Source organism: Triticum urartu, chromosome 4A, assembly GCF_056163025.1.
Source record: "Triticum urartu cultivar PI428250 chromosome 4A, HENAU_Tu73, whole genome shotgun sequence".
Lineage (NCBI taxonomy): Eukaryota > Viridiplantae > Streptophyta > Magnoliopsida > Poales > Poaceae > Triticum > Triticum urartu.
In genome coordinates this window covers 593,918,932-593,940,776 of record NC_141876.1, presented here as the reverse complement: position 1 = coordinate 593,940,776, position 21,845 = coordinate 593,918,932, and the positions used below count along the sequence as shown (strand labels likewise).

At 47.1% G+C, this 21,845-nt stretch overlaps 1 pseudogene; it reads left to right on the top strand.

The window, feature by feature from the left end:
- The first annotated feature begins 204 nt into the window (after positions 1-204).
- LOC147976968 (uncharacterized) overlaps positions 205-21,845 on the top strand; it is a 55,265-nt pseudogene continuing 33,624 nt past the window's right edge.

Genomic DNA, 21,845 nt, shown 5'->3' with positions numbered 1-21,845 from the left:
TGCGCCTCCGACGATCCGTGGCAACTAGCAAGGCAGGCGAGGCGGTATCAAAATTCCCGCCCAAACCAACCGCCCAAACCAACAGACACCGCTCCCCGCCGGCGTATCAAAGCCCCCAACCCCTCTCTCTCGCTGCGCACCTCACCTCGTCCTCCCTTCCTCTCCTCCACAGTCCACACCACGCGCGAGCCCCACCCCGCCGCCATGTCCGCCGTCACCCGCCTCCTCGCCGGCGCCGGGCGCGTCCGTGTTCTTGCCGCGGCGCGCGCCCGCACGGCCACCGCGGGCTCCACCGCCGCCCTCCGCGCCGCCGCCACCCGGGCATCCGCCCTGCTCCGCGCCCCCGACTCCACTCGCTCCCGGTTCCGCGCCGGGTCGCTGCGTCCCGCCGTGGAGGACTTCCTCCACGGGCTTCCGGGTCCGGCCGACCTCTTCCGCCGGACCCGCGACTCCCTCACGGAGCTCCGCTGGAGCCTCCCCTCTACCGATTCCCTGCGGCCCGCGCTCCGGGACCTCGTCCAGGCGGTGCCGCGCCTCGGAGGCGACGGCGAGGAGGCCCTCCGCCGCCGCCTGCTCGGGCGGCTCCGCCTCCGCCGCCGCGCCACCGTGCGCCGACCTCGCGTCGACTACATCGTCTTGGACGGCGACGAGCTCCGGGAGGCGGCCGACGACGACGACCGCATGGCCGCGGCCCTTCGCCGCCTCTGGGCGAGCTTTTGGGATGCGTTCCTCGACCGGCATCGTCTGGAGACGTGGATACGGCAGATCATGTACAAGGCCCCAGGCCAGCCGCCGCGGAGGCTTCGGCTCCGCCCTGCTCGTCCTCGCACCACGCCGCGCCCGATCTCGTCATCGTGGTCGGCTCTCAGGTGCCCTCTCTCTCCCCTCTCAACCTCCTCCGCTCCTCTCCGGCATACATAGAAATTGAAGGCAGGAGCGCTCCGGTGTTGGAACTTGGAACTTGGATTTGGCCTCAAACGCGGGCATTAATTCTCGCGCTCGGCGTTGTTTTCTGTCTTGCAGGATCGAGATGATCCCCACCGGCGATCGATTGGAGTGGATCTTGCTGGATTCGGTTGCTCTGGTGGACGCCCACATGGCGCCGGGTGTGCAGGTGCAGCTGGATGCGGACACCCCCCCGCGGCCGAGCACGCTGGCGGTGTCTCCGCACATCAGCGGCCCCTTCACTTCGCCCGAGGACCACCACCCCTACGTGGCCGCGGTGCTGGACCCAGGTCACCACCTCCTCCTCCGCGCGCGCCCCGAGCACGTCCACGACATGGCGCCCTACTACATCTGCAACCTCGCTTCTGGTACGGCGACTCGGCTGCCTGTTCCAAGAGCTTTCCTGGCACCGGACACCATCGCTATCATCTCCTGCGTGGACGGCGACGGCTTCCTGGTGCTGGCGCTCCAGCAGGCACCAGCAGCAGGTATGGCCCTCGTGCTATGCTTTGATAGCCGCACCTGGACTTGGAGCGGCTTCGCCGTGTCCGTGGATGGGGTCGGCGACAGGCCGTGGTCCGGCGGCCACGGCGTGGTCTCCCACGGCGGGAGGATCGCCTGGGTCGACCTTCGCCTGGGGTTCCTCCTGTTGGACGCGCACGGCCAGGAGCGCACGCTCAGGTTCGTGTCCCTGCCCACGGGGAGGGCGCTTCCAGCAGGCAGCACCGGGGTGGAGAGGCTCCGCTGCGCTGCGATGAGTCAGGGAGTTCTGCGCTACGCTGAGCTGATGGAGCTGGATGCGCCCCACGTCGAGCTCTGGAGGTTCGAGGAGGCGGACCGTACCTGGCTGCGCGGCGGCAGGGTGCGCCTGGACGCCGGCCTCCGCACGGACCTCATCCCTTGGATCGCGGCCATCCACCCGCACAAGGATGTCGTGTTCGTCACCATGGGGTCTGCCATCTCCGCCGTGGCCGGGTGGTCATCGCCGAGGACTTGTTCCAGCTGCCACCCCCGGAGCGCCGCTCGTCCTACTTCGTCCGAGCGTGGGAGCTCGCCGCCTGATCGCTCATCGAGTGATGACAGATTGTGCCCCTTCTTCTGTTGTTTTGTTCGATCGTCACTAGACTTGATGGAAGTGATGTTTGTCATTCTTGTCTCTAGACGATTATTGTATTGTTGATATGCTTTGGGCCGTGAATGCATCCAAGTAGAACACCTTGCTTGATGCATGGTGTTATTCATCTTTTCATTATTTGCCGCTGCATGCATGAACTTAATTTGCATATACTACGTACTATATGTTGTTGTCTACAACACCTTGAAGCGAAAGGGAGTCGTCGGCCGCTAGCTTCATATGTATGTTGTGCTTTAATCCTAGCTCGATCGGTTTGCATTGCTCCATATATAGTTAACTACACCGGCCGGATCTCACCTCGACTTTCAGAGCGCAAGCAATTGACAAGTTAATTAGCAGCTAGTGAACCAACAACTAGAAGAAGTTGCCTCCATCGTGGATTGAGTATCTTCTCCATGCCAAAAACTTCCCGTACGTGTTCCCACCCTACATGTACCATGCATGTCGCAACTACAACAATCTCCTTAAAACTCACCTCACCAAGCACCAAAACCTCCTCTTCCTCCGCTATATATGCTCAACAGCTCTTCATCTCCAGCCAAATCAACTAATCCAACCCTTGTGTGATTAACATCATCAATACCCAACAGGGGCCGGCCATACATCTCCTTAGCTCAAGGGCATGCATTATATTATCCGGACTAGTATTACAAACTGTACATTAGGATTCAATCGCGAGAGCAGCTTTACACACAAGACAGATGAATCTCCTCTGTATTGATCAGTTGTGGTAACACATACATATACTACTCCCTCCGTCCGAGAAAAGTTGTCACCAGTGTAGTGTACTGCCAATTTTGCAAAAACGCCCTTGTAGCTTGAAATCTGTTACAAACAGGTGGCCGTCTCCTTCCTTCTTCCTCTGCCCGTTGCCCGCGCGCATCGCCACGGTCAGTCGTCGCCAGGACCTGCATGGGCGTCACCCAGGGCTTGCTCCTCCGCCGTCCAGGACCTGCGCCGCCTAATTGATTGCTCCATCGCCGCCCAGGACGTGCTCCTGCGCCGCCCAATTGCTTGCCCTGGCACCGCCCAGGACGGGCTCCTCCGCCGCCCAATTGCTTGCTCTGCCATCGCCCAGGACGTGCTCCTCTGCCACCCAGGACCTGCGCCGCCGATATCCCCTCCCGCCACCCACGACCTGCACCACCGCCGCCCAGGACCTGCGCACGCCGGGGTCTTCGAGTGCCTGGACCTCGAGCTCCCTCAAGCTCTCTCGTTGGCCTGGAACTCAAGCTCGAGCTTTTTTTTGCTGCTCCTTTGAAAGTTGTTGCTCCTTCCCTGCTCGTGTTGCCGCCCGGAGCTCCCCGGCTCATGTGCTTTCACCAGAGGTCCCCTGGCCGTGCTGCTGCCGGTGAGAAGAAGTACAGGGCTCCTTGCCTTTTCATCTCCAGTTCCGGATCTGTACCTTGCTCCCAGTATCTCCTCTGCAAGCACTCCGAGAAGAAGTACAAGGCTCGGCCCTGTACCTTGCTCAAGCTCTTACTTGTGCTGCTGCCGATGAGAAAATGTGCTCCAAAAGCCCCAATTTCGAACACAATTTCTTTACATTGCACCGTGTACCTTGCTTGCTCTGTAATTTGAAACACAATTGATCATGTCCTCTAAAGAAATGTTACAAAAAAAAGTTCAGCTAACTGTTATGGTCTAAAATGGGGGAAGGAAAACATCTCTGGAATCATTGATGGTCTGTAGCATTTTCAACAATTATAAATGTTCTGTCAATTTCTGTAATGTTCACTATGACATGGAGTGTTAAGTACTGTCAATTTTGTTTCTCAAATTCCAATTAGAACATTACAGTGGACTATTGTCAATTTTTGTAATGATGATGGAACAATCTTTAGGTTGCCATGATTGAAATTTCTGTTTTTTGGACTGTCAATTTCTCAACATTTATGTTCATTTCTGATGGGACAATCTTTAGTACTGCCAAAAAGAAATTGCTGTTAATGATGACAGTGGAGTATAATGATGACAGAACATTAATATAAGATTGATGTTGATTTGGCATTATAACTGAAATTTCTATGCAAGTTCTATGCAAGACTGATGACATAACATTAAGATAAGATAAGATTAAAAAATCGGAGTACGGTTCTTGTAACACCCACAATGCGGCTATATCTCCCACGTGTCGGGGCACGACTTAGAGGCATAGCCGCATGGTAGGCATGTCGCAAGAGGGGTAATCTTTACACATCCCATGTACTGAAAAAGAAAGGGACAAAAAGTTGGCTTACAAACGCCACTTCATACAAATACAAGTTATACATACATCATCCAGAATACAATCAAGGTCCGACTACGGAACCAAAGTAAAAGAAGACAACCCCAAATGCTAGATCCCCGATCGTCCCAACTGGGCTCCTCTACTGATCGTCCGGAAAAGACACATAGTAACGTCCCGAATCCTCGTCAAACTCCCACTTGAGTTCGGTAGCGTCCCCTGCACTGGCATCATCGGCACCTGCATCTGTTTGGAAGTATCTATGAGTCACGGGGACATAGCAATCTCACACCCTCGCGATCAAAACTATTTAAGCTTATAGGTAGGAAAGGGTGGTGAGGTGGAGCTGCAGCAAGCACTAGCATATATGGTGGCTGCCTTATGCAAAAGAGAGCGAGAAGAGAAGCAAAGCACGGTCGAGAAGCTAATAAGTGATCAAGAAGTGATCCTGAAGCTACTTACGTTCAAGCATAACCCGAGACCGTGTTCTCTTCACGGACTCCGCCGAAAAGAGAACATCACGGCTACACACGCGGTTGATACATTTTAATTAGATTAAGTGTCAAGTTCTCTACAACCAGATATTAACAAATTCCCATCTGCCCATAGCCGCGGGCACGGCTTTCGAAAGTTCAAAACCCTGCAGGGGTGTCCCAACTTAGCCCATCACAAGCTCTCGTGGTCAACGAAGGATATTCCTTCTAGCAGGAAGACCCGATCAGTCTTGGAATCCCGGTTACAAGACATTTCGACAATGGTAAAACAAGACCAGCAAGACCGCCCGATGCGTCGACATCCTGATAGGAGCTGCACATATCTCATTCTCAGGGCAACACTGGATTGTCTAAGATTCCGGTAGGCCAGCCCAGAGTTGCCCCTGGTGGCCACCGGCGGCTGACAGGTCCGGACCAACACTTAAACAAGCACTGGCCCGGGGGGGGGGGTGTTAAAATAAAGATGACCCTTGAGTCTGCAGAACCCAAGGGGAGGTGATAGGTTGTTAGGCAAATGTAAAACCAAGGTTGGGCCTTGCTGGAGGAGTTTTATTCAAAGCGAATTGTCAAGGGGTTCCCATAACACCCAACCGTGTAAGGAACGCAAAATCAAGGAACATAACACCGGTATGACGGAAACTAGGGCGGCAAGAGTGGAACAAAACACCAGGCATAAGGCCGAGCCTTCCACCCTTTACCAAGTATATAGATGCATTAAAGTAAATACGATATAATAATGATATCCCAACAATATCCATGTTCCAATATGGAACAAACTTCATCTTCACCTGCAACTAGCAACACTATAAGAGGGGCTGGGCAAAGAGGTAACATAGCCAAACAACGGTTTGCTAAGAAAGGTGGGTTAGAGGCTTGACATAGCAATATGGAGGCATGATATAGCAAGTGGTAGGTATAGCAGCATAGCAATAGAGCGAACAACTAGCAAGCAAAGATAGAAGTGATTTCAAGGGTATGGTCATCTTGCCTGCAAAGTTCTTAGAGTTAATGAAAGCTTGATCCTCGTAAGCGTACTCAATGGGTTCCTTGAATCACGTACTTGTCTCCCGGCTCTACCCAAAGCAAGAACACAAGCAAAGGACCAACAATCAATCACGGTGCAATGCACAAACAACATGATGCAAAACATGGCATGACATGCGGGATGTGATATGCAATGCATATGCGTGCTCCCGAAGGGAAATATTGAACAAGGCATCAACTTGGAAAACCAAGTGCGCCACCGGAAAGATGAGTTGAAATTGGTCGAAATCGATATAAAGATCACCGGAATCGGATGAACGGTTTGCAAATGCAAGCAAAACAAGAATGACACAATTCTGCGATTAACAGCACGATGCCATCTAGAAGGCAATAAGAAACTAAGCTAATGCACTCCAACATAACAACAAAGCACATGGCAGCGATCTACTCAAGATGCTTGACAAAACATGAACAATGAGCTACGACTAAATCACACAAGAGCAGGTTCAAACAAGCATGGCAAAAGTGCAAAAGATATCAGCTTCACAGACTTCACTAACATGTCAGGAATAACATCAGGAAGCAATGTCTAGAGCAAGCAAACAACTTGCTACAGGAACAGAACATGGCAAACAAAGGCATGGAATGAATCTATTCAAAGCATAGAACGAAAGTCTCTTAATGATCATGAGCCAAAAAGGCACAGAAAATATGATGGCACCCATGTAAACATAGCAAGTTCATTAACAGATTCAGACTTAGCAGAAAACTGAGCATGGCATAAACAGAGTTATGAAGGCATCTTTGTGAGCTCGATTCACTCACCACAAGGCATTTCATGACAAGACAAGCATACCTGCAGCAAGATGACATGCTCAAGAAGCTAACCATGGCCATATCAACTACAACAACCATGTCAAAATTGATTAACATGTAAACAATCTGCCAAGAACATTTTATAGCAAAAGTAGAGCAAGATTAAGACATGATAGGGCACTCCATAATTTCAAACAGGGGCATGGATGGATAGAGCATAACCATATGTCCAAAACATCCTTACTGAAGATACTCAAAAGAAGCATGGATCTCACTGTAGCAACATGAATACATGGCATAAAAATAACAGCAAGGAAATGACTTAGTAAAATTCTAAGTCCCTGAAATCAGCAATATCACGAGAGCTACTTTGCATGCTTGTGCTAGTCACCACATTGATCACAAAAATACATGTCAAGCACCCCTGTAAAGATGGCATGGCATAGATCAAAACAAATGTAGAGCTCATGCTCATATGCAACACAAACAAATGTAGCAAAAATGACAAATCCTCATACTCTGATAAGAATCAGCACCTAACAATTTATAGCACTCTTGCATCAACGTTTTGGGCATCAAGATGAACTCACACAAGCACGACACAATGGAACAAAATGAAGAGCACATCGTGATGAACATTTCGATATATAATATGCATGAAACAGATCTACAGTCACAAAGTTATGATGCGATGAACATGGCATAAAATGTTGAAGGGAAAAGACTTAGAGGAAAATCAACCTCCGGAAAGTCAACGAGACGAGGATATCCGAGGCGCGGGCGACGCGTTTGGTTGAGATCCCGGTGGATCTCATCCCGATCCACCGGGTTCGGCCGGCGGGCTCCGGCGATGCGCGGTGGCGCACGACGACTACACCGGCGACCGAAAAGGTGAACGGCTGCGAGGGAGGCGACTCCGGTGGCGCAGCACGGGAGGCAAGGCGGCGCATGACGGCGGTGTATGGCGGCGCGCGCGCAGAGATGGCCGGCGGCGAGGTGCAGCGATGCGGGGCGTCGGAGTGCTCCGGCGAGCGCTTGCAGGGAGAGGCGCGGCAGCGCGCGTGCGGGCCCGGGCGGCGGTGGCGGATGGGCCCCGCGGGCCGGCGGCGGCGGAGCGGGGCGCCGGGACACGTGGCGGCGCCCGGTTGGGCGAGGGGGGCAGCCAGCTGACGTGGCAACCCATGATTGGCCGGTGCAACGTGGGGGGAGCGGCGGACAGTCCGGCGCGGCGCAGACGTGTCCGGACGCGCGGAGGAGGAGTGGATCTAGGTTTGGACCCGAAATTTCGGAGGGGAGCACATTTTTATAGGTAGGAGGAGGTAGGAGTGTCCAAATGAAGTGTAGTTTTCGCCCATGCGATCGTGATCGGACGACGGAGGATATGGAAGAGGTTTGGATGGGTTATTGGGCCGATTTGGAGGGTTGTTGGGCTGCAACACACACGAGGCCTTTGCGGTTCCCCGGTTAATCGTTGGAGTATCAAACGGTCTCCAAATGACACGAAATTTGACAGGCGGTCTACCGGTGGTGTACCAAGGCCACTTGGCAAATCTTGGTCCATTCCGAGAAAGTTTAACACCCGCTCACGAAAAGAGGCAAAAGGGGGCGCCGGAGGATGTAGGAATGCCGGATTGCAAAACGGACAACGGGGAAAATGCTCGGATGCATGAGATGAACCCATATGCAAATACGATGCACATGATGACATGATATGAAAGGCATGACATGAACAAAAGCAAAACAAAGACAAGAACCCAACCACGAAGGGAATCTCATAACTTAGAGCCAAAAATGGCAAGAGTCGGAGTTACAATTATGAAAAGTTGTATCCGGGGCGTTATAGTTCTATGCAAGTTACATGTTCAAAATTGAGATGTTGTCAATTGAGCTGTCTGGACTAAATCAAACTGGACAAGAAGCAATGAAGGAAATTACTGGAGTAGATCAATATACTGGCAACGGCGGAGCTATGTGAAGGAAATATGCCCTAGAGGCAATAATAAAGTTATTATTTATTTCCTTATATCATGATAAATGTTTATTATTCATGCTAGAATTGTATTAACTGGAAATATAATACATGTGTGAATACATAGACAAACAGAGTGTCACTAGTATGCCTCTACTTGACTAGCTCGTTGATCAAAGATGGTTACGTTTCCTAACCATAGACATGAGTTGTCATTTGATTAACGGGATCACATCACTAGGAGAATGATGTGATTGACTTGACCCATTCCGTTAGCTTAGCACTTGATCGTTTAGTTTGTTGCTATTGCTTTCTTCATGACTTATACATGTCCCTGTGACTATGAGATTATGCAACTCTCGTTTACCGGAGGAACACTTTGTGTGCCACCAAACGTCACAACGTAACTAGGTGATTATAAAGGTGCTCTACAGGTATCTACGAAGGTACTTGTTGGGTTGGCGTATTTCGAGATTAGGATTTGTCACTCCGATTGTCGGAGAGGTATCTCTGGGCCCTCTCGGTAATGCACATCACTTAAGCCTTGCAAGCATTGCAACTAATGAGTTAGTTGCGGGATGATGTATTACGGAACGAGTAAAGAGACTTGCCGGTAATGAGATTGAACTAGGTATTGAGATACCGACGATCGAATCTCGGGCAAGTAACATACCGATGACAAAGGAAACAACTTATGTTGTTATGCGGTTTGACCGATAAAGATCTTTGTAGAATATGTAGGAGCCAATATGAGCATCCAGGTTCCTCTATTGGTTATTGACCGAAGACGTGTCTCGGTCATGTCTACATAGTTCTCGAACCTGCAGGGTCCGCACGCTTAACGTTTCGATGACGGTTATATTATGAGTTTATGAGTTTTGATGTACCGAAGGTTGTCGGGAGTCCCGAATGTGATCACGAACATGACGAGGAGTTTCAAAATGGTCGAGACATGAATATTGATATATTGGACGACTATATTCGTACACCGGAATGGTTCCGGGGGTTATCGGATATATACCGGAGTACCGGGGGGTTACCGGAACCCCCCCGGGGGTTATTGGGCCTCATGGGCCCAAAGTGGTGGAAGAGGAGAGGCAGCAGGAGGTGGCGCGCGGCCCCCCTTGCCCCAATCCGAATTGGGAAAGGGGAGGGGGCGCGGCCCCTTCTCCTTCCTTCTCTCCACCTCCTCCTTCCCCTTCTCCTAGTTGGAATAGGAAAGGGGGCAAAACCTACTTGGAGTAGGATTGCCCCCCCTTGGGCGCGCCTCCTCCTCTTGGCCGGCCCCCTCCTCCTCCCCCCTCTATATACGGAGGAGGGGGGCACCCCATAGACACAACAATTGATCATTTGATCTTTTAGCCATGTGCGGTGCCCCCCTCCACCATAGTCCACCTCGATAATACTGTGGCGGTGCTTAGGCGAAGCCCTGCGTCGGTAGAACATCATCATCGTCACCACACCGTCGTGCTGACGAAACTCTCCCTCAACACTCGGCTGGATCGGAGTTCGAGGGACGTCATCGGGCTGAACGTGTGCTGAACTCGGAGGTGCCGTGCGTTCGGTACTTGATCGACCGGATCGTGAAGACGTACGACTACATCAACCGCGTTGTGCTAACGCTTCCGCTTTCGGTCTACGAGGGTACGTAGACAACACTCTCCCCTCTCGTTGCTATGCATCACCATGATCTTGCGTGTGTGTAGGAATTTTTTTGAAATTACTACGTTCCCCAATAGTGGCATCCGAGCCTGGTTTTATGCGTTGATGTCATATGCATGAGTAGAACACAAGTGAGTTGTGGGCGATATAAGTCATACTACTTACCAACATGTCATACTTTGTTTCGGCGGTATTGTTGGATGAAGCGGCCCGGACCGACATTACGCGTATGCTTACGCGAGACTGGTTCTACCGACGTGCTTTGCACACATGTGGCTGGCGGGTGTCAGTTTCTCCAAGTTTAGTTGAATCGAGTGTGGCTACGCCCGGTCCTTGCGAAGGTTAAAACAGCACCAACTTGACAAACTATCGTTGTGGTTTTGATGCGTAGGTAAGAACAGTTCTTGCTAAGCCCTTAGCAGCCACGTAAAATTTGCAACAACAAAGTAGAGGACGTCTAACTTGTTTTTGCAGGGCATGTTGTGATGTGATATGGTCAAGACGTGATGAGATATAAGTTGTTGTATAAGATGATCACGTTTTGTTGAAATTATCGGCAACTGGCAGAAGCCTTATGGTTGTCTCTTTATTGCATAAGATGCAAGCGCCAAATAATTGCTTTACTTTATCACTATGCGATAGCAATAGTTGCAAGAGCAATAGTTGGCGAGACGACCATGTGACGACACATTGATATAGATCAAGATGATGGAGATCATGGTGTCATGCCGGTGACGATGGAAATCATGACGATGCTTTGGGGATGGAGATCAAAGGCACAAGATGATGATGGCCATATCATGTCACATATTTTGATTGCATGTGATGTTTATCTTTTATACATCTTATTTTGATTAGTTTGATGGTAGCTTTATAAGATGATCTCTCACTAATTATCAAGGTACAAGTGTTCTCCCTGAGTATGCACCATTGCGAAAGTTCTTCGTGCTGAGACACCACGTGATGATCGGGTGTGATAGGCTCTACGTTCAAATATAATGGGTGCAAAACAGTTGCACACGCGGAATACTCAGGTTAAACTTGACGAGCCTAGCATATAACAGATATGGCCTCAGAACACGGAGACCGAAAGGTCGAGTGTGAATCATATAGTAGATATGATCAACATAGTGATGTCCACCATTGAAACTACTCCATCTCACGTGATGATCGGACATGGTTTAGTTGATATGGATCACGTGATCACTTAGAGGATTAGAGGGATGTCTATCTAAGTGGGATCTCTTAAGTAATATGATTAATTGAACTTAAATTTATCATGAACTTAGTCCTGGTAGTATTAGCATATCTATGTTGTAGATCAATAGCTCGCGTTTAGCTCCCCTGTTTTATTTTCGATATGTTCCTAGAGAAAACTAAGTTGAAAGATGTTAGTAGCAATGATGTGGATTGGATCCGTGATCTGAGGTTTATCCTCATTGCTGCACAGAAGAATTATGTCCTTGATGCACCGCTAGGTGACAAACCTATTGCAGGAGCAGATGCAGATGTTATGAATGTTTGGCTAGCTCAATATGATGACTACTTGATAGTTTAGTGCACCATGCTTAAACGGCTTAGAATCGGGACTTCAAAGACGTTTTGAACGTCATGGACCATATGAGATGTTCCAGGAGTTGAAGTTAATATTTCAAGCAAATACCCAAGTTGAGAGATATGAAGTCTCCAACAAGTTCTATAGCTAAAAGATGGAGGAGAATAGCTCAAGCAGTGAGCATGTGCTCAGATTGTCTGGGTACTACAATCGCTTGAATCAAGTGGGAGTTAATCTTCCAGATAAAATAGTGATTGACAGAATTCTCTAGTCACCATCACCAAGTTAGTAGAACTGATGAACTATAATATGCAAGGGATAACGGAAACGGTTCCCAAGAAATCAAGAAAAGCATCAAGTGTTGATGGTAAACAAAACCACTAGTTTCAAGTAAAGGGACAAAGGGAAGAAAGGGGAACTTCAAGAAGAACGGCAAACAAGTTGCTGCTCAAGTGAAAAAACCCAAGTCTGGACCTAAGCCTGAAACTGAGTGCTTCTACTGCAAAGGGACTGGTCATTGGAAGCGGAACTACCCCAAGTAATTGGCGGATAAGAAGGATGGCAAAGTGAACATAGGTATATTTGATATACATGTTATTGATGTGTACTTTACTAATGTTTATAGCAACCCCTCAGTATTTGATACTAGTTCAGTTGCTAAGAATAGTAACTTGAAACGGGAGTTGCAGAATGAACAGAGACTAGTAAGGGTGAAGTGACGATGTGTATTGGAAGTGGTCCCAAGATTGATATGATCATCATCGCACACTCCCTATACTTTCGGGATTAGTGTTGAACCTAAAATAAATGTTATTTAGTATTTGCGTTGAGCATGAATATGATTGGATCATGTTTGTTGCAATACGGTTATTCACGTAAACTAGAGAATAATTGTTGTTCTGTTTACATGAATAAAACCTTCTATGGTCATACACCCAATGAAAATGGTTTGTTGGATCTCGATCGTAGTGATACACATATTCATAATATTGAAGTCAAAAGATGCAAAGTTAATAATGATAGTGTAACTTATTTGTGGCACTGCCATTTAGGTCATATTGGTGTAAAGCGCATGAAGAAACTCCATGCTGATGGGATTTTGGAATCACTTGATACTTGCGAACCATGCCTCATGGGCAAGATGACTAAAACTCCATTCTCCGGAACAATGGAGCGAGCAATTGACTTATTGGAAATAATACATACTGATGTATGCGGTCCGATGAGTGTTGAGGCTCGCGGCGGATATCATTATTTTCTGACCTTCACAAATGATTTGAGCAGATAGATGATTTGAGCAGATATGGGTATATCTACTTGATGAAACACAAGTCTGAAACATTTGAAAAGTTCAAAGTATTTCAGAGTAAAGTGGAGAATCATCGTAACAAGAAAATAAAAGTTTCTACGATATGATCGCAGAAGTAAAATATTTGAGTTAACGAGTTTGGCCTTCAGTTAAAACAATGTGAAATAGTTTCACTACTCACGCCACCTGGAACACCACAGTGTAATGGTGTGTCCGAACGTCATAACCGTACTTTATTAGATATAGTGCGATCTATGATGTCTCTCACTGATCTACCACTATCGTTTTGGGGTTATGCATTAGAGACAACTACATTCACGTTAAATAGGGCACCATCTAATACCCTACATTGTTTTTGGCAAGGGAGTACAATAGTGATCTAGGAGTAGATCACTGGACAGCGGTCAAAATTATCCTTAGTGGAATAAGGATATGTTTCTCGATTATGGAGGTGACAAAAAGTATCGTCGTAAAGGGTTACATCGATGCAAAAAATTTACACTGATCCAGATGACTCTAAATCTCAATCTGGATACATGTTGAAAGTGGGAGCAATTAGCTAGAGTAGCTCCGTGCAGAGCATTGTTGACATAGAAATTTGTAAAATACTTACGGATCTGAATCTGGCAGACCCGCTGACTAAAATTCTCTCACAAGCAAAACATGATCACACCTTAGTACTCTTTGGGTATTAATCACATAGCGATGTGAACTAGATTATTGACTCTAGTAAACCCTTTGGGTGTTGGTCACATGTCGATGTGAACTATGGGTGTTAATCACATGGTGATGTGAACTATTGGTATTAAATCACATGGCTATGCGAACTAAATTATTGACTCTAGTGCAAGTGGGAGACTGAAGGAAATATGCCCTAGAGGTAATAATAAAGTTATTATTTATTTCCTTATATCATGATAAATGTTTATTATTCATGCTAGAATTGTATTAACCAGAAACATAATACATGTGTGAATACATAGACAAACAGAGTGTCACTAGTATGCCTCTACTTGACTAGCTCGTTGATCAAAGATGGTTATGTTTCCTAACCATAGACATGAGTTGTCATTTGATTAACGGGATCACATCATTAGGAGAATGATGTGATTGACTTGACCCATTCCGTTAGCTTAGCACTTGATCGTTTAGTTTGTTGCTATTGCTTTCTTCATGACTTATACATGTTCCTATGACTATGGGATTATGCAACTCCCGTTTACCGGAGGAACACTTTGTGTGCCACCAAACGTCACAACATAACTGGGTGATTATAAAGGTGCTTTACAGGTGTCTCCGAAGGTACTTGTTGGGTTGGCGTATTTCGAGATTAGAATTTGTCACTCCGATTGTCGGAGGGGTATCTCTGGGCCCTCTCGGTAATGCACATCACTTAAGCCTTGCAAGCATTGCAACTAATGAGTTAGTTGCAGGATGATGTATTTCGGAACGAGTAAAGAGACTTGCCGGTAACGAGATTGAACTAGGTATTGAGATACCGACGATCGAATCTCGGGCAAGTAACATACCGATGAAAAAGGGAACAACGTATGCTGTTATGCGGTTTGACCGATAAAGATCTTAGTAGAGTATGTAGGAGCCAATATGAGCATCCAGGTTCCGCTATTGGTTATTGACCGGAGATGTGTCTCGGTCATGTCTACATAGTTCTCGAACCCGTAGGGTCTACACGCTTAACGTTTCGATGATGGTTATATTATGAGTTTATGAGTTTTGATGTACCGAAGGTTGTTCGGAGTCTCGGATGTGATCACGGACATGACGAGGAGTCTCGAAATGGTCGAGACATGCAGATTGATATATTGGACAACTATATTCGGACACCGGAATGGTTCCGGGGGTTATCGGATATATACCGGAGTACCGGGGGGGTTACCGGAACCCCCGGGGGTTATTGGGCCTCATGGGCCCAAAGTGGTGGAAGAGGAGAGGCAGCAGGAGGTGGCGCGCGGCCCCCTTGCCCTAATACGAATTGGGAAAGGGGAGGGGGCGCGACCCCTTCTCCGTCCTTCTCTCCACCTCCTCCTTCCCCCTTCTCCTAGTTGGAATAGGAAAGGGGGGCAAAACCTACTTGGAGTAGGATTGCCCACCCCTTGTGCGCGCCTCCTCCTCTTGGCCGGCCCCCTCCTCCTTCCCCCCTTTATATACGGAGGAGGGGGCACCCCATAGACACAACAATTGATCGTTTGATCTTTTAGCCATGTGCGGTGCCCCCCTCCACCATAGTCCACCTCGATAATACTGTAGCGGTGCTTAGGCGAAGCCCTGCGTCGGTAGAACATCATCATCGTCACCACGCCGTCGTGCTGACGAAACTCTCCCTCAACACTCGGCTGGATCGGAGTTCGAGGGACATCATCGGGCTGAACGTGTGTTGAACTCGGAGGTGCCGTGCGTTCGGTACTTGATCGGTCGGATCGTGAAGGCGTACGACTACATCAACCGCGTTGTGCTAACGCTTCCGCTTTCGGTCTACGAGGGTTCGTGGACAACACTCTCCCCTCTCGTTGCTATGCATCACCATGATCTTGCATGTGCGTAGGAAATTTTTTGAAATTACTATGTTCCCCAACACTATGTAGCATTCTGAGGGGGCCGTGCCCCCCTAGCCCAAATGCAATTTTTTACTATGTGGTAATAGCCCATATCTACATACAGGTAGCAGGCCACAAGCCCATCTTCACACGAACGACTACACCAGCCTCAGTTGACCAGCCTGCTCGGGGCTCTGCTGCATCGCGTCTCCTTCCCCAGCCATGCTAGGTCGCTCGCCGCTCAGCCACGGTACGGTGGCTCGCCTCACTCCTCCATCCACGCCGTCCCACTGCCTTGACGCAAGCGCCGAGGAGGCAAGGAGAAGCTCGTCTCTGGTCCACGCGCGCCGAGGAGGTCGTGAGGGGTGAACCAGACTTCGCCTGAGACAGTCATTTTCGTCTCCTCCCCACTGGCAGGTGGTCGTCGATGTCCGCCGGCCGGCAAGCCATCGGCTCATCGCCGGCCGCCCCCGTACAAATTTGGTTACTGGATTCTGTAAGTACCATCTACCCAGCTCAAATTACAACTTGAAACCTGGATCCCCTTTTGTAGCGTTGCCTGCCTGTACGAGTAAATTGGGGGCAGCACGCCTGTACATGTAGGAGTCTGACTAGTAATTTAGCAATTAGTAATTTAGTATGCTATTCATTTGATCTAATTGCAGATATCTTGTTGCTTGCACAATGCACCACAGATTTGTTCTTTTGAGTAATTACAATGGGTTGTTTGACTTGGAGTTGGAACTCAAAAGGCTAGACTAATCAAGTGACCATGGTTAAAGGCAGCAGCGGCAACATTCAGTCATACTTCAAAAGACAAAGAACAGAGACACCACCTGTCGTGGGTTTGTCACGGCAGATGTCCTCGTGAAAGGACTTAGTCGTGGAGCCATCGCAATGGGTTAGCTTAAAGGGGTTAAACCAGACAAGGGGACACAGGGAGTTTATACTAGTTCGGCCCCTTCGATGAAGGTAAAAGCCTACGTCTAGTTGTGATTGGTATTGCTAGGGTTTCGAAGACCAGGGAGCGAATCCGCTTGTCTGGTTCTCGAGTTATTGTCTGTTGTTCCTAAACCATTGCCGGGTCGTCCCTTTATATACATAGGTTGACGCCCGCCGGTTTACAGAGTCCCGAAGCCAGATCATAGATGTGTCCGGTTCGGTCTCTACACTTCCTATCTTACAATGCAAGTTACATAATTAGGTCGGTTTACATCTACAGGCCTTAACTCGCCTCTGGGCCTTGGGCCTTGGGCCTTCATAAAGCGCCATCATTCTTACATCTTCATGGGCTTCTAATCTTCATAAAGCTAATCCAGCTACTCCTGGCCGGTTTACGTCTAGTAGTAATATCCCCAACATTAGGCCCCAGATTGGTTTGAACTTGTTCATGTCAATCTTCAATACTTAGCAAAAAACTCCTCCTTTGCATCTTCACCTTGATTTTGTAAACCGCCGTGACGTCATACTCCAGGATTATGATAAACCTCCCTGACGTCATCTATCCGTTGAAGCTAAGGATTACCTTCATTAATGCATATCCAGCCATCGAGGCGACACCATTATTAACTATCCATTTTTGAGCTCCTCGATTCCCGCACTTGTCGCTTTATCGCTTCGCCTTATAAATAGGGCCACGGGGCCTTATCATTTTTTCCCTTCGTCTCCCCCGCTTCTTCTTCCTCATCCCGACACCTCTGCCCTGAGCGCCGCTGCCATCACCGAGTTTCTCCTCTGCTTCGACAAAGGCCGCTGCATCAACCTGACTGTTACCAGAGAGCTGCGGCGTTCCTCCGTTGCTTCAATAGTCACTGTAAGTCCTTTTCTTTCCCCCCTTGTAGATCTGCCTAGGGTTTCCCTGTTCTTCGCAGTTCATTGAAGTTCATCGGAGTTCCAGTGCTGCTCTTTCCTGTTCCTCCTTAGTCTATAGATAGAAAATCTCAATGTTGATATATTCCGCTACCACCACAAACTTCTTGCACGCGAAAAACTGATCTGAACTTTTACAACCTGCCTTGGGTCCTACCCTTTTTAGGTCAAAATATTTTTGCCTTTCTGTCTTCGGTAGATCCAAAATTCCCATGTGATCCTGTGAAACTTGGTTTTCCTTACTTAACCCTTTTCGCCTTAGATCTGTATCCTCTGTACCATGTAGGCGGTTTACTTTTGTAAAAACAACCTATCTCATACCATTAGTCCCCTAATAAATCGGCAAACCTTTTTTACGTTGATTGTAATAGTCCGGTTTAACAACACATGTATGCCCTTGATATGACCTTGTCATTCACTATTATATCAGTCTCCGGTTTACGCAATTTCACATACCTGTATATCTTTATTCCACTGCATCTCGCGTACCACCGTGAATGATTTGTAAACAGGCATTTCTTTTCCAGATTTTCATTTCACAATGGCCAAACAGTTTGCCGCTTGCAATTGGGCTCGTTCCTGGGTCACCGAGGAACAGTTGAACGGAATGGTCAGCATCGGCACCTTGCCTAAGAAAACTGAATTTCGATGGCGAGTTCCAGGAACAGAAAATCCTCCAACCCCGAGGCAGGGCGAGGTTGTGGTCTTTGTCGACCACATAGGCCGTGGTTTCAAACCGCGAGGGTCAAAGTTTTACCGAGATGTGCTTGCCAGTTTCCAACTCCATCCTCAAGATATCGGACCCAACTCGGTATCCAATCTATGCAACTTCCAGGTCTTCTGTGAAGTGTACTTACAAGAAGAACTGACTGCTGAGCTGTTCCGGGACTTCTTTCATCTGAACCGGCATACATAATTTTTAAACGGTCCCAACACTGAACTTGGTGGTGTTTCTATTCAAAAGGGGAAGGAAGTTGAATTCCCTCATGTCAAACTGCACAGTCACCCTAAAGAATGGAACCAGACTTGGTTCTACTGCATAGATACCTCCCCTGAAGATGAAAACCCTCTTCCAGGCTATCGTGATCACCGGCTTTCCAACACTCATCCACTCCCACAACGTTTAAGCTCTACGAAACGGGCCAAATATGCCCCTCAAATCGCCAAGCTCCGGGCCTTTATGGCCAACGGTTTAACAGCCGTTGATTTTGTGCGTTGCTGGATATCGTGGAGCGTCTTGCCACTAAGCCACCGCCCCGGTTTAATGTGCGAGTATAATGATACGTCTCCAATGTATCTACAATTTTTTATTGCTCCATGCTATATTATCTACTGTTTTGAATGTTTATGGGCTTTATTATACACCTTTATGTCATTTTTGGGACTAACCTATTAACCCAGAGCCCAGGTGCCAGTTTCTGTTTTTACCCTGTTTTAGGGTTTCGAAGAAAAGGAAAATCAAACGGAGTCCAATTGACCTGAAACTTCACGAAACTCATTTTTGGAAGGAAAGAAGCCAAGAAGACTTGGAGTGCACGTCGGGGGATCTTCGAGGAGGTCACGAGGCAAGGGGGGTGCGCCCACCCCCCTGGGCGCGCCCTCCACCCTTGTGAGCCCCTCGTGGCCCCCCTGACGTATTTCTTCCGCCTATATATCTCCATATACACTAAAAACATCCGGGAGCAGAATAGATCGGGAGTTCCGCCGCCAGAAGCCTCCGTAGCCACCGAAAGCCAATCTAGACCCGCTCCGGCACCCTGCCGGAGGGGGCAATCCTTCTCCGGTGGCCATCTTCATCATCCCGGTGCTCCCCATGACGAGCAGGGAGTAGTTCTCCCTCGGGGCTGAGGGTATGTACCAGTAGCTATGTGTTTGATCTCTCTCTCTCGTGTTCTTGATTTGGCACGATCTTGATATATCGCGAGCTTTGCTATTATAGTTGGATCCTATGTTTCTCCTCCCCCTCTTCTCTCCTGTAATGAATTGAGTTTCCCCTTTGAAGTTATCTTATCGGATTGAGTCTTTATAGATTTGAGGACACTTGATGTATGTCTTGCCGTGGATATCTGTGGTGACAATGGGATATCAGGTGATTAACTTGATGTACGATTTGGTGATCAACTTGCGGGTTCCACCCATGAACCTATGCATAGGGTTGGCACACGTTTTCGTCGTGATTCTCCGGTAGAACTTTGGGGCACTCTTTGAGGTCCTTTGTGTTGGTTGAATAGATGAATCTGAGATTGTGTGATGCATATCGTATAATCATACCCACGGATACTTGAGGTGACATTGGAGTATCTAGGTGACATTAGGGCTTTGGTTGATTTGTGTCTTAAGGTGTTATTCTAGTACGAACTCTAGGGATGTTTGTGACACCTATAGGAATAGCCCAACGCATTGATCGGAAAGAATAACTTTGAGGTGGTTTCGTACCCTACCATAATCTCTTCGTTCATTCTCCGCTATTAGTGACTTTGGAGTGACTCTTTGTTGCATGTTGAGGGATAGTTATGTGATCCAATTATGTTACTATTGTTGAGGGAACTTACACTAGCGAAAGTATGAACCCTAGGCCTTGTTTCCTAGCATTGCAATACCATTTACGCCCACTTTTATCACTTGCTACCTTGCTGTTTTTATTATTTCAGATTACAAAAACTATTATCTACTATCCATATACCACTTGTATCACCATCTCTTCGCCGAACTAGTGCACCTATACAATTTACCATTGTATTGGGTGTGTTGGGGACACAAGAGACTCTTTGTTATTTGGTTGCAGGGTTGCTTCAGAGAGACCATTTTCATGCTACGCCTCCTACAGATTGATAAACCTTAGCTCATCCACTTGAGGGAAATTTGCTACTGTCCTACAAACCTCTGCACTTAGAGGCCCAACAACGTCTACAAGAAGAAGGTTGTATAGTAGACATCAAGCTCTTTTCTGGCGCCGTTGCCCGGGAGGTGAGTGCTTGAAGGTATATCTTTAGATCTTGCAATCAAGTCTTTTAGTTTCTTGTTTTTATCACTAGTTTAGTTTATAAAAGAAAATTACAAAAAAATGGAATTAAGTTTGTCTCATATGATTCATCTTTTTAATATCTTTCGTGAGTATGATGGAAAGGATAATTGTGCCAAAGTGTTAGAAGAACAATGCAGTAAAATGTTTGGCACTAAATATTTGAATGATGAGCATGATTGCAATTTTGTTAGCATGAATTCCTTGAATATCTATGATGCTAATGATATGCAAAGCCACAAGCTTGGGGAAGCTATGTTTGATGAAGATGATATTTTTTGTCCCCCAAGTTTTGATGAGAAAATTTATTATGATGAAAGCATGCCTCCTATCTATGATGATTATTGTGATGACACGTATGCTTTAAAGAATAATGATAACCATGAAACTTGTCATCTTGATCTTAATTTTCAATCACATGATAGTTATTTTGTTGAGTTTTCTCCCACTATTATTCATGAGAAGAATTTTGCTTATGTGGAGAGTAGTAAATTTTCTATGCTTGTAGATCATGAAAATAATGCTTTATGTGATGGTTATATTGTTGAATTCATTCATGATGCTACTGAAAATTATTATGAGGGAGGAACATATTCTTGTAGGAATTGCAATAATATCAAGTTTCCTCTCTATGTGCTTAATATCTTGAAGCTATGCTTGTTTTACCTTCCTATGCAAGTTGATTCTTGTTCCCATAAGTTGTTTGCTCACAAAATCCCTATGCATAGGAAGTGGGTTAGACTTAAATGTGCTAGTCATATTCTTCATGATGCTCTCTTTATGTTTCAATTCTTATCTTTTATGTGAGCATCATTGAAATCATCATGCCTAGCTAGGGGCGTTAAACGATAGCGCTTGTTGGGAGGCAACCCAATTTTATTTTTGTTCCTTGATTTTTGCTCCTGTTTAGTAATAAATAATTCATCTAGCCTCTGTTTGGATGTGGTTTTATGCTTTTATTTAGTGTTTTTGCCAACTAGAACCTTTGGGAAGACTTGGGGGAAGTCTTTGTGATCATGCTGTAAAAAAACAGAAACTTTAGCGCTCACGAGAATGGATGCCATTTTTTATTGGAGAGTGATATTTAGTTAATTATTTTTGAAGATGATTAATAGATAAATTCATCACGTCCAGAAATTTATTTTAGAATTTTATGAGTTCCAGAAGTATACGTTTGATCCAGATTACAACAGACTGTTCTGTTTTTGACAGATTCTGTTTTTCGTGTGTTGTTTGCTTATTTTGATGAATCTATGGCTAGTAAAAGAGTTTATAAACCATAGAGAAGTTGGAATACAGTAGG